Below are 14,676 nucleotides of genomic sequence, written 5' to 3' on the forward strand. Positions count from 1 at the left end.
TATAAGAAAATTGCCAAGACCCTGAAACTGAGTTGCAGCACGGTGACCAAGACCATACAGCGGTTTAACAGGACAGGTTCCACTAAGAAGAGGCCTCAACATGGTGAACAAAGAAGTTGAGTGCACGTGCTCAGCTTCATATCCAGGGGTTGTCTTTGGGAAATAGACGTATGAGTGCTGCCAGCATTGCTGCAGAGGTTGAAGGGGTGGGAAGTTAGCTTGTCAGTATTTAGACAATACGCTGCACGCTGCATCAAATTGGTCTGCATGGCTGTCGTTCCAAAAGGAAGCCTCTTCTAAAGATGATGCACAAGAAAGCCCGCAAACAGTTTGTTGAAGACAAGCAGACTAATGCCGCGTACACACAAGTGGATTTTCTGTCGGAAAAAACTTGGATGGTTTTTCCAATGGATTTCCGCTCAAGCTTGCCTTGCATACAGACGGTCACACAAAAGTTCTCTGAACTTTCGACCGTCAAGAACGCGGTGACATACAACACTACGACGAGCCGAGAAAATTAAGTTCAATGCTTCTGAGCATGCATCGAAATGTTTCTGAGCATGCGTAGGAATTTTGCATGTCGGAATTTGTGCAGGCGATCGCATTTTCGGATAGGAACTTTTTCCGACCGAAAAATTGAGAAACTGCTCTCAATCTTTTGCTGGCAGGAATTCCGCCAGCAAAAGTCAGATGGAGAATACACACGGTTACATTTTCCGACCAAAAGCTCTCATCTGTCTTTTGCTGGCCGAATTTCCGATCATGTGTACGCAGCATAAGGACATGGATTAGTGGAACTGTGTTTTGTGGTCTGATAAAACCAAAATAAACTTATTTAGTTAAGATGGTGTCAAGTGTGTGTGGTGGCAACCAGATGAGGAGTACAAAGACAAGTGTGTCTTGCCTATAGTCAAACATGGTGGTGGGAGTGTCAAGGTCCGGGGCTGCATGAGTGCTTGCAGCACTGGGGAGCTACAGTTCATTAAGGGAACCATGAATGCCAACAAATACTGTGACATACTGAAGCAAAGCATGATCCTGTCCCTTCGTAGACTGGGCCGCAGGGCAATATTCCAACATGATAACGACCCCAAACACACCTCCAAGACGACTACTGCCTTGCTAAAGAAGCTGAAGGTAAAGAAGATGGACTGACCAAGCATGTCTCCAGACCTAAAGCCTATTGAGCATCTGTGGGGCATCCTCAAACGGAAGGTGGAGGAGCGCAAGGTCTCTAACATCCACCAGCTCCGTGATGTCATCATGGAGGAGTGCAAGAGGACTCCAGTGGCAACCTGTGAAGCTCTGTTGAACTCCATGCCCAAGAGGGTTAAGATAGTGCTGGAAAATAATGGTGGCCACACAAAACATTGACACTTTGGGCCCAATTTGGACATTTTCACGGTGTACTTTTGTTGCCAGTGGTTTATACATTAATGGCTGTGTGTTGAGTTATTTTGAGGGGACAGCAAATTTACACTGTTATACAAGCTGTACACTCACTACTTTACTTTATTGTAGCAAAGTTTCATTTCTTCTGTGTTGTCACATGAAGAGATATAATAAAATATTTACAAAAATGTGAGGGGTGCACTCACTTTTGTGATATACTGTGTGTGTGTGTGTGTGTGTGTGTGTGTGTGTGTGTGTATATATATATATATATATATATATATATATATATATATATATATATATATATATGCACTTGCATGGCATATGATGGCATATGAGCATATGAGGGGGCCCGGCGAGAGTCAAAGGACAGTTTCTTTGATGGTGCCCCTTTCTAGATGCAAATGATGTAAAGGGTTCACAGAAGAATCAATTCTGGGCATTAATACTAAACAGCAATGACAGGACATAAAAAAAAACATATAATAATAATAAATAAAAGTAAATAAAAGTTAAAAAAAAAAAAAAAAAATTGCTGTTTAGTGTTAATGCCCAGAATTGATTCTTCTGGAAACCCTTTACATCATTTGCATCTAGAAAGGGGCACCATCAAAGAAACTGTCCTTTGACTCTCGCCAGGCCCCCTCATATGCCATCATATGCCAAGTGCATATAGGTAAGGCACCCAAGCTTTCCGGGTGCCTTACACCTAGCAAAAAGCCAATGCTTGGAGCTGTGCCCCAATCTAGATGATAGGTGGCAGATTTTGGTTGATTATTTGTCTAAGCTGAGGGGACTGGTGCCGGTGAAAAGTGAAATCCTACATGTAATATGCACATTGGTACAAAGGGTCACAGTCTGAGATGAATGTCAGTAATAATGACTAGGGATGAGCTTCGAGTTCGAGTTGGCCAAGCATACACTTTTTCAGCCCCTGTTAAACAGGGGCTGAAAAATTGGGCCTTAGGCACTGGTGCTGGTGCCACAACACTGCAACCCCTCACAGATACTCTAGTTGGAGCGCAGGAACAAGCCCTGCTGCAAAGTATTGCATCAAAAATTGTAATTACACGCCCCTGTTAAATAGGGGCTGAAAAATTGGGCCTTAGGCACTGGTGCTGGTGCCACAACACTGCAACCCCTCACAAATACTCTAGTTGAGCGCAGAAAGTAACCTTTCTTGCAAAATATTGCATCAAAAATTGTAATTACACGCTGAAAAATTGAGCCTTAGCCACTGGTGGCGGCTCCCAGAACCAAAAATATTCTTACAAGCTATCAGCATGATCATTGAGGAGGAAGAGGATAGTCACTCAGCATAACAGGATAGTCACTCAGCATCAGCATAGGCAGTCTTGAAGGGATTTGACATTTCAAAAAAAATTAGTCATTTACATCAGCATCAGGTGCTTGGTAGCTGGTGGTGATCCAAGACTGATTCATTTTTATGAAGGTCAGTCGATCGACCGAGTCGGTGGACAGGCGCACCCTGTGATCGGTTACAAAGCCTCCAGCAGCACTGAATGGGTGTTCCGAAAGAACGCTGGATGCAGGACAGGCCAGTAGCTCAGAAAAAAGGGAGGGGAGGAAAACGAATTCTTCAACAAGGAACCAGCAAGATAGCAAAAATATGATTTATTATAGAAAAATGATTCCACATATACACCAAACAAAATCAAAAAATATGACAGTAAGTGAACCAAATACCACCACAAAAAATAAAATAGACAACGTTGTCTAAGGACAAAAACAACACACAGATGGCCACCACTAAACATACAATTACATTCAACTGGCTAGATGGACAGGGACCATCTCATATATTGTGTCTAGGAAGTGATGTTGAGGGCCAGGAGGTAAATGTATGCAGCCGTGGATGATAAGAGTCCGCTGTGCACGCTGCTGGTAACAGACCTGGAGTATAACTAAAAATGTGGGCCACGAGGGTTGCTGATTGTAGCACTGGCAGATGAGTACCCAACCGTAGCTGGTAACATGCATTAGCAGCTGTATAGAGGCTGTGCGTGGGTACAGGAGGGAGTGTGTGACTGCATGGATGGTAATAAATAAACACAGCGTATTTGCTGAATCATGAAGCGGAGACACTGATAATGCTATGGTGACAGTGGTCACAAAAGATAATGGATAAATACAGTCTCACCAGTCCATGGACATCAGTGTATGGCAGGCATGCAGAACACTCCGATCCTCCTCGGGTCTTCCCAAGTTGAGCGAGATAGCTAAATCCTCCTCTGGCCAAGTAGAAGTAGCTCGTAGGTCTGTATGGACGAGTGCCAGCCAGGTTAGTGGAGATTGGAGGGATGTTCTGGCGTACCGCCGGAACGCGGTATGATTTCTCAAACACTTCCTGGTTCTGTGCGGCAAGGCTTCAGCGGCTTCAGCGGCTTAGAGAATCAGATACCCAGGGCTGATTGGTGGATCTGTGTGAGTACTACGTTGGGCGTGATGGCGTCATGCTGACGCGTTTCATCCGTCAAGGATTTCTTCAGAGCATGCGCCGTAGCCGGGGCAGGCAGCTTAAATAGCCATCCCAGTTACAGACGTGGATACGTCGGCTATCGGTTGTCTAGGCAACAGCGCAACAAATAGACAGCCATTCATACCATAAGACAACAGCAAATATAGGTAAAACGGGCCCTTCCGTGGGTGCAGCACCACCTCAAAATCATACAAAAATACATAAAAGGAGGGGGGGGAGAGAAGAGGGGAGAAAGAAAATTGTACTGAAGGCAATAAAAAAATAAGATGGACATGGGGATCAAACGTAAATGAGTGTATTATCAAATGGGCACAGACAAGAACAAAAGAGCATGAAGTGTCTCCCTTGGCAACTAGGATGTAAGGAATACTGACAGGTTGCACTCATTATTTAACCCATGTGGGGACATACTGTCAAGGGTATATATCCACATTTTTTCTTTCTGACAGAGAATCCTGTCGAAATCACCCCTTCTAAGGGGAAGATTTAGCCTGTAGATACCCTTGACAGTAAGTCCCGTGGGATCCCCACCATGATGATTAAGGAAATGTAGGGGAATGGGACGCTCGTCATCCTTACTGAGAATGCTCTGGACGTGTTCACTGATTCTGATCCTGAGTTTCCTTTTAGTTTTTCCCACATATTTTTTGCCACATGGGCATGTGAGCATATAGACTACTCGTGTGGTATTGCAGTTAATAAAGTTATAAATTTTAAACTGTCTCTTACCATCAGAATCAGTGAACACGTCCGTGCGCTCCACATACCTACAGATGGTGCATCTGCCGCATTTAAACATGCCCCTCAGGGGTGGGAGTTGAGTGAGCCAGTTTTGACTATGTGACCTTTGGTATTCGGAATGGATCAGATGGTCCCTGAGATTCCGAGAACGTCGGGCGGTAAGAAGAGGGCGTTCCCCCACTATCTCACCGAGGGCAGGGGAGCCAGAGAGAATATGCCAGTGGTTACTGAGAATGGTCCTAATCTGTTCCCATTGGGCACCATATTTGGTAATAATCCTAGGGGGCCCATGTCTATCTTTGGAGGCCGTAGGCTTCCTTCTAGCAAGAAGTTGCTGGCGGTCCGTCTGGAGAGCTCTTTTCTTGGCTATTCTAATAGACGCATGGGAGTAACCCCTGTCCCGGAATCTACCATATAGGTCCCTGGCTTCCGTGTCAAAATCCTGTTGTGTGGAGCAGTTTCTGCGAATACGGAGAAACTGTCCCACAGGTATACCTCTAATTAAAGATCTTGGATGGTCACTGTGTGTTGTTTTTGTCCTTAGACAATGTTGTCTATTTTTATTTTTTGTGGTGGTATTTGGTTCACTGTCATATTTTTTGATTTTGTTTGGTGTATATGTGGAATCATTTTTCTATAATAAATCATATTTTTGCTATCTTGCTGGTTCCTTGTTGAAGAATTAGTTTTCCTCCCCTCCCTTTTTTCTGATATGCTTTTCAATTCAGAGGAACACACCCACCTATGATCTCCTGAGCCCTTGGGTGTTTGCAAGTAGCTTCATTTACATGCAGATGTTGTCAGGGTACTATCCCCATCTGCTAATACCTATATTGAATTAAGCAAAGTTTTTTGGTTCATAAGTTCCTCTTTGTTCGTTTACATCAGGCCAGTAGCTCAATTGCATACTGTGCAAGCTCTGGCCAGTGATCCATCCTCAAGACCCAGTAACCCAGAGGATTTTTGGTGGGAAAGGTGTCCAAATCAGATCTTGCCCCTAGGTATTCCTGCACCATGTAAAACAGACGCTGGCGATGGTTGCTGGAACCGATCATACCTTGGGGCTGTGGACAAAAAATTGTCTGAACGCATCGGTCAGACAGCCACCTTCTCCACCGACCCTTCTTTGACTGACTGAAGCCTCAGCAACGCGTTGTCCAGGAACAGGAGTTTGTAACCTCCCAGTCTCTGGGAACGCATTGCACAGACCTTTCTGCAAGGCCTCCCGAAGTTGTTTCATCCTCTGCTCCCTCTGCGATGGCAAGATAAGGTCCGCAACCTTATCCTTGTAACGTGGATCAAGGAGGGTTGCCAGCCAGTATTGGTCCATCTCCTTGATACCACGAATACGAGGATCCTTCCGCAGGCTTTGCAGGATCAGGGAGGCCATGCAGCATAGGTTTTCTGAGGCATTCGGTCCAGAGTCCTCTGGGTCACTAAGGACGACATGATCCGCAGCCACCTCCTACCAGCCACGTACAAGTCCATGGGTTTCTTGGGACTGTAAATGATCCCTTAAAGACTGCTGCTGATGCTGAGTGCCAGGCTCCACCTACATGCTGACACAATCCTCCTCTTCCTCCTCCTCCTTCTTCTCGTTCTCTTCCTGTGTGATCGGCGGGCACGCAGGAACACTCTCTGGAAAAGGGGGCCTTGAGAGCTAAGGAAGTCCTCCTCTTCCTGCCTCTGTTCTGCCTCAAGTGCCCTGTCCATTATTCCATGCAGCGTGTGCTCCAACAGGTGGACAAGGGGGACAGTGTCACTGATGCATGCACTGTCACTGCTCACCATCCTCGTGGCCTCCACAAATGGTGACAGGACAGTGCATGCATCCCTGATCATGGCCCACTGGTGTGGGGAAAAAACCAAGCTCCCCTGACCCTGTCCTGGTGCCATAGTCGTGCAGGTACTCATTGATGGCCCTCTGCTGCGTGTGCAGCCACTGCAGCATGGCCAACGTTGAGTTCCACCTGGTGGGCATGTCACAGATTAGGCAGTTCTTGGGCAGGTTAAATTCCTTTTGGAGGTCAGCCAGCCGAGCACTGGCATTATATGACCTGCGTAAATGCACACAGACTTTCCTGGCCTGCCTCAGGACATCCTATAAGCCCGGGTACCTGCCCAAGAACCGCTGCACCACCAAGTTAAGGACGTGAGCCAAACAGGGCACATGGGTCAGTTGTTCCTGTCGGAGGGCGGAGAGGAGGTTGGTGCCGTTGTCGCAAACCACCATACCTGCCTTAAGCTGGCATGGCGTCAACCACCTCTGAACCTGCCCCTGCAGAGCTGACAGAATCTCTGCCCCAGTGTGGCTCCTGTCCCTCAAGCACACCAGCTCAAGCACTGCATGGCATCTTTTGGCCTGCATGCTTGTGTAGCTCCTTGAACTCCTACGGAGCACCACTGGTTCCGAAGACAAATCAGCACAGGAAGAGGCCATGGAGGAAGAAGAAGAGGAGGGGGTGGAGGAGAGAGGTGTGGCAGAATCACCACTAGTAGTACTTTGGAGACGTGGTGGCGGAACAACCTCCAACACTACTGCACCCTGTCCTGCGTCCTTCCTAGCTGCCAGAAGAGTCACCCAGTGCGCGGTGAAAGATAGGTAACGTCCCTGTCCATGCCTGCTGGACCATGAGTCAGCGGTAATATGCACCTTACTGCTGACCGCCCTGTCCAGCGAGGCCAAAACATTGCCTTCCACATGCAGGTAGAGAGCCGGAATCACCTTCCATGAGAAAAAGTGGCATTTGGGAACCTGCCACTGAGGAACTGCACATTACACAAACTCATGGAAGAGGGCAGAGTCTACCAACTGAAAAGGCAGCAGTTGAAGTGCTAGCAATTTAGCCAAGCTAGCATTCAACCGCTGGGCATGTGGATGGCTGGGAGCGAACTTCTTTCGGCGGTGCAGCAGCTGGGGCAGGGAAATTTGCCTGGTACAATCTGATGTCAGTGTACTGAAAGAAGATTGCCCCCAAGTACTTGGCTGTGACACACCTAATTCTACACCTTCATTCCTCTCATGCAGGTCTCAGAGAGGACTGAAGGTATAGTGGGGTTGGAGATCCCAGCTGATGAGGAGCAAGGATAGGCCCTCTTTGTTCTTTGGTGTGGGTCTTTTAGGTACGCTTGCCAACGAACTCCATGGCTGGTCAACATATGTCTGGTCAAGCATGTGGTGCCCAAGCTGGAGATGTTTTGGCCATGCGAGATACGCTTGAGACATATGTTGCAAATAGCAGCGGTGGGATCTGATGCACTCATCTCAAAAAAGGCTCACACCAAAGAACTTTTGGAATAATGTGCAGAGACAGCAGCGCCCTGCACATGCAGATCTCTGTGGTGTGATGCAGTCGGTGTGCTGCCCTTAAGCTGGCCCGTGGTGGGCATCCTGCCTCGTTGGTGGTGTGCCTCCTCCTCCTCTCTCCTATCAGGCACCCACGTTGAGTCAGTGACCTCATTATCCCCTCCCTCCTCATCACTGAAGCAAAGCTGGCAGTATGCTGCAGCTGGGGGAACATGACTGCCAGATTGCTGTCCTTATTGGGCACCCCCAATAGGGAGGAGGAGGCGGCACATCTCCAATGAGGCAGGATGCCCTCCAGGGGCCAGCTTAAGGGCAGCACACCGACTGCATCACACCGCAGAGCTCTGCATGTGCAGGGCGCTGCTGTCTCTGCGTGTTATTCCAAAAGTTCTTTGGTGTGGGCCTTTTTCGAGATGAGTGCATCAGATTCCACCGCTGCTATTTGCAACATATGTCTCAAGCATATCTCACGTGGCCAAAACATCACCTGCTTGGGCACCACATGCTTGACCAGACCTATGTCGACCTGCCATGCAGTTCGTTGGCAAGCGTACCTAAAAGACCCACACCAAAGAACAAAGTGGACCTCTCCTTGCTCCTCATCAGCTGGGATCTCCAACCCCACTATACCCTAAGTCTTTTCTGAAACCTGCACTGAGAGGAATGAAGGTGTAGAATTAGGTGTGCCACAGCCAAGTACTTGAGGGCAATCTGCTATCAGTACACCGATGTCAGATTGTACCAGGCAAATTTCCTTGCCCCAGCTGCTGCACCGCCGAAAGAAGTTCACTCCCAGCCATCCACATGCCCAGCAGTTGAATGCTAGCTTGTCTAAATTGCTAGCATTTCAACTGCTGCCTTTTCAGTTGGTAGACTCTGCTCCTTCCGTGAGTTTGTGGAATGTGTGGTTCCTCAGTGGCAGGTTCCCAAATGCCACTTTTTCTCATGGAAGGCGATTCCGGCTCTCTACCGGCATGTGGAAGGCAATGTCTTGGCCTTGCTGGACAGGGCAGTCAGCGGTAAGGTGCATATTACTGCTGACTCATGGTCCAGCAGGCATGGACAAGGACGTTACCTATCTTTCACCGTGCACTAGGTGACTCTTCTGGCAGCTGGGAAGGATGCAGGACAGGGTGCAGTAGTGTTGGAGGTTGTTCCGCCACCACGCCTCCAAAATTCTACTAGTGGTGATTCTGCCACACCTCTCTCCTCCACCCCCTCCTCTTCTTCCTCCAAGGCCTCTTCCTGTGCTGATTTGTCCTTGGAACCATTCTGTTAGCTCTGTAGGGGCAGGTTCAGAGATGGTTGACGCCACGCCAGCCTAAGCCAGGTATGGTGGTTTGCGACAATGGCACCAACCTCCTCTCCGCCCTCCGACAGGGACAACTGACCCATGTGCCCTGTTTGGCTCACGTCCTTAACTTGGTGGTGCAGGATGTTCTGAGGCAGGCCAGGAAAGTCTGTGTGCATTTCCGCAGGTCATATAATGCCAGTGCTTGGCTGGCTGACCTCCAAAAGGAATTTAACCTGCCCAAGAACCACCTAATCTGTGACATGTCCACCAGGTGGAACTCAACGTTGGCTATGCTGCAGCAGCTGCCCACGCAGCAGAGGGCCATAAATGAGTACCTATGCGACTATGGCACCAGGACAGGGTCAGGGGACCTTGTTTTTTTCCCCACGCCAGTGGGCTATGATCAGGGATGCATGCACTGTCCTGTCACCATTTGAGGAGGCCACTAGGATGGTGAGCAGTGACAGTGCATGCATCAGTGACACTGTCCCTCTTGTCCACCTGTTGGAGCACACGCTGCATGGAATAATGGACAGGGTACTTGAGGCAGAACAGAGGGAGGTAGAGGAGGACTTCCTTACCTCTAAAGGCCCCCTTTATCCAGACAGTGTTCCTGTGTGCCTGCCGATCACACAAAAAGAGGACGAGGAGGAGGAGGAGCATTGTGTCAGCATGTAGGTGGAGCCTGGCACTCAGCATCAGCAGCAGTCTTCAAAGGATTATTTACAGTCCCAAGAAACCCATGGACTTGTACGTGGCTGGGAGGAGGTGGCTGCCGATCATGTTGTCCTTAGTGACCCAGAGGACTCTGGACCGAATGCCTCAGCAAACCTACGCTGCATGGCCTTCTTGATCCTGCAAAGCCTGTGGAAGGATCCTCGTATTCGTGGTATTTTGGGGAGGGATGATTACTGGCTGGCAACCTTCTTTGATCCATGTTACAAGGGTAAGGTTGCGGACCTTATCTTGCCATCGCAGAGGGAGCAGAGGATGAAACATCTTCGGGAGGTCTTGCAGAAAGGTTTGTGCAACGCGTTTCCACAGCCTGGGAGGTTACAATTTCCTGGTCTTCCTGGACAACGTGTTGCTGAGGCTTCGGTCAGTCACAGAAGGAGTGGTGGAGAAGGTGGCCGTCTGACTGATGCGCTCAGACAATTTTTTAGTCCGCAGCCCCAAGGCCTGATTGGTTCCAGCAACCATCGCCAGCGTCTGATTCACATGGTGTAGGATTACCTAGAGGCAAGATCAGACTTGGACACCTTTCCCACCGAAAATCCTCTGGGTTACTGGATCTTGAGGATGGATCACTTGCCAGAGCTTGCACAGTATGCAATTAAGCTACTGGCTTGTCCTCCATCCAGCGTTCTTTTAGAACGCACATTCAGTGCTGCTGGAGGCTTTGTAACCGATCACAGGGTGTGCCTGTCCACCAAATCGGTTGATCGGCTGACCTTCATAAAAATGAATCAGTCTTGGATCATCAGCTACCAAGCACCTGATGCTGATGTAACCGATTTTTTTTTTAATGTGAGATCCCTTCAAGACTGCCTATGCTGAGTGACTATCCTGTTATGCTGAGTCACAATCCTCTTCCTCCTCAATTTTCATGCTGATAGCTTGTAAGAACATTTTTGGTTCTGGGCATTGCCACCAGTGGCCAAGGCCCAACTTTTCTGCCCCTGTTTAACAGGGGCGTGTAATTACAATTTTTGTTGCAATACTTTGCAGCAGGGCTCATTCCTGCACTCCAAATACATCATGTGTGAGGGGTTGCAGTGTTGTGGCACCAGTGCCTAAGGCCCAATGTTTCTGCCCCTGTTCAACAGGTGCATGTAATTACAATTATTGATCTAATATTTCACAGCAGGGCCCATTCCTGCGCCCACCAAGAGTAACTGTGAGGGCTTACAGTGTTGTGGCAACACCACCACCACCACCACCAAAGGTCCAATTTTTCTGCCCCTGTTCAACAGGTGCATGTAATTACAATTCTTGATATAATATTTCACAGCAGGGCTCGTTCCAGCACCCACCAAGAGTAACTGTGAGGACTTACAGTGTTGTGGCACAAGCACCACCACCACTGTTCAACAATGTCATGTAATTACAATTCTTGATCTAATATTTCACAGCAGGGCCCTTTCCTGCTCCCACCAAGAGTAACTGTGAGGGCTTACAGTGTTGTGGCAACACCAACACCTAAGGCCCCAATTTCTGCAGAGTATATAGTGCAGGCCTCTCAAACATCCAACTTACAAACAACTCCTACTTGCAAACGGAAGGAGACAACAGCAAGTGAGTTGAAATCTACCCCTAGGAAGGGAAATTCTCTCCTATAAGAGTTAATATGGGAAAAACGTGTCTCCTCTTCACTGATGCTTTATCACCAATCCTTGTTTCACTAAAAACCCCAAAATTTCAAAAAACATTTGTCATTGGGACAGAAAGTGAGGTGAAATCCTCTGAAGAGGTGCACAGACAGCACAACAAATGTTACAGGGGTGATAACCCTTCCCTATGTTTTCCAAAAGGCTTAAAAATAATTTTTTTGGCTGGAGCTACACTTTAAAAATGCACCAGTTCAAATTTACAAACAGATTCTACTTAACAACAAACCTACAGTCCCTGTCTTGTTTGCACCGCCTGTATACTGCTGTTCAGAGTATATAGGGCCTGAGGACCCCACGTATTTCCTTTTTTTTAAATTTGGGTGCGGGGTTCCCCTTAATATCCATACAAGACCCAAAGGTCCTGGTAATGGACTGGGGGGTGGGGGGTACCCATGGCGCTTGTCTCACTGATTTTCATCCATATTGCTGGGACCCGACATTACATTAACCGCTAAGCCACCGCCCACCGTCATATGACGGCTGGACGAGGCTTCTATTGTTCTGGGAGGACGTCATATGACGTCCTCGCCTTCCGAGCCACTAGGGGGCGCGCGCGCGCCGCCGGCGGCGCGCGCGCGTGCCCGCTGCGTCGCTCGGGACCCGGTGCGCGTGCCCGGCGGCCGCGATGTCCGCCGGGCACCCGCGATTGCCGGGTAACAGAGCAGGAGCGTGGATCTGTGCATGTAAACACAGATCCACGTCCTGTCAGAGAGGAGAGGAGACCGATGGCGTGTCCCTTGTACATAGGGACAGCGATCGGTCACCTCCCCCAGTCAGTCCCCTCCCCCCACAGTTAGAATCACCTCCTTAGGTAATACATTAACCCCTCGAGCGCCCCCTAGTGTTAACCCCTTCCCTGCCAGTCACATTTACACAGTAATCAATGCAATTTTATAGCATTGATCGCTGTATAAATGTGAATGGTCCCAAAAATGTGTCAAAAGTGTCCGATATGTCCCCCGCAATATCGCAGTCACAATAAAAATTGCAGATCGCCGCCATTACTAGTAAAAAATAAATAAATAATAAAAATGCTATAAATCTATCCCCTATTTTGTAGACGCTATAACTTTTGCGCAAACCAATCAATATACGCTTAGCGCAATTTTTTTTTACCAAAAATATGTAGAAGAATACGTATCGGCCTAAACTGAGGAAAAAATTTGTTAAAAAAAAAAAAAAATTGGATATTTATTATAGCAAAAAGTAAAAAATATTGTGTTTTTTTCAAAATTGTCCCTCTTCTTTTGTTTATAGCGCAATAAATAAAAACCGCAGAGGTGATCAAATACCACCAAAAGAAAGCTCTATTTGTGGGGAAAAAATGATAAAAATTTCATTAGGGTACAGTGTAACATGACCGCGCAATTGTCATTCAAAGTGCGACAGCGCTGAAAACTGAAAAATGGCTTGGGCAGGAAGGGGGTGAAAGTGCCCTGTATTGAGGTGGTTAAAGCCGCAAGCAGTTTTAAATGACTTTTATTCCTTTAAAAATGTCATTTTGTGCAGGGACTGTTCTAAGCACGGGAAACATGCGTCACTTTACAGGCATACTATAGACACCCCCCAGGTACGATATTTAACCACTTCAGCCCCGGAAGGATTTACCCCCTTCCTGACCAGAGCACTTTTTACAATTTGGCACAGCGTCGCTTTAACTGCTAATTGCGCGGTCATGCAATGCTGTACCCAAACGAAATTTGCGTCCTTTTCTTCCCACAAATGGAGCTTTCTTTTGATGGTATTTGATCACCTCTGCCGTTTTTATTTTTTGCGCTATACACGGAAAAAGACCGAAAATTTTGAAAAAAATTGATATTTTCTACTTTTTGTTCTAAAAAAAATCCAATAAACTCAATTTTAGTCATACATTTAGGCCAAAATGTATTCGGCCACATGTCTTTGGTAAAAAAAATGTCAATAAGTGTATATTTATTGGTTTGCGCAAAAGTTATAGCGCCTACAAACCAGGGTACATTTTCTGGAATTTACACAGCCTTTAATTTATGACTGCCTATGTCGTTTCTTGAGGTGCTAAAATGGCAGGGCAGTACAAAACCCCCACAAATGACCCCATTTTGGAAAGTAGACACCCCAAGGAAATTGCTGAGAGGCATGTTGAGCCCATTGAATATTCATTTTTTTTGTCCCAAGTGATTGAATAATGACAAAAAAAAAAAAATTACAAAAAGTTGTCACTAAATGATATATTGCTCACACAGGCCATGGGCATATGTGGAATTGCACCCCAAAATACATTTAGCTGCTTCTCCTGAGTATGGGGATACCACATGTGTGGGACTTTTTGGGAGCCTAGCCGCGTACGGGGCCCCGAAAACCAATCACCGCTTTCAGGATTTCTAAGGGCGTACATTTTTGATTTTACTCCTCACTACCTATCACAGTTTTGAATGCCATAAAATGCCCAGATGGCATAAACCCCCCCAAATGACCCCATTTTGTAAAGTAGACACCCCAAGCTATTTGCTTTGAGGCATGTTGAGTCCATGGAATGTTTTATATTTTGACACAAGTTGCGGGAAAGTGACAATTTTTTTTTTTTTTTTTGCACAAAGTTGTCACTAAATGATATATTGCTCACACAGGCCATGGGCATATGTGGAATTGCACCCCAAAATACATTTAGCTGCTTATCCTGAGTATGGGGATACCACATGTGTGGGACTTTTTAGGAGCCTAGCCGCGTACGGGGCCCCGAAAACCAATCACCGCCTTCAGGATTTCTAAGGGCGTGAATTTTTGATTTCACTCTTCACTGCCTATCACAGTTTCGGAGGCCATGGAATGCCCAGGTGGCACAAACCCCCCTAAATGACCCCATTTTGGAAAGTAGACATCCCAAGCTATTTGCTGAGAGGCATGGTGAGTATTTTGCAGCTCTCATTTGTTTTTGAAAATAAAGAAAGACAAGAAAAAAAATTTTTCTTTTTCTTTTAATTTTCAAAACTTTGTGACAAAAAGTGAGGTCTGCAAAATACTCACTATACCGCTCAGCAAATAGCTTGGGGTATCTACTTTCCAAAATGGG

Source organism: Aquarana catesbeiana, linkage group LG04, assembly GCF_042186555.1.
Source record: "Aquarana catesbeiana isolate 2022-GZ linkage group LG04, ASM4218655v1, whole genome shotgun sequence".
NCBI classification, from domain to species: Eukaryota; Metazoa; Chordata; class Amphibia; order Anura; family Ranidae; genus Aquarana; species Aquarana catesbeiana.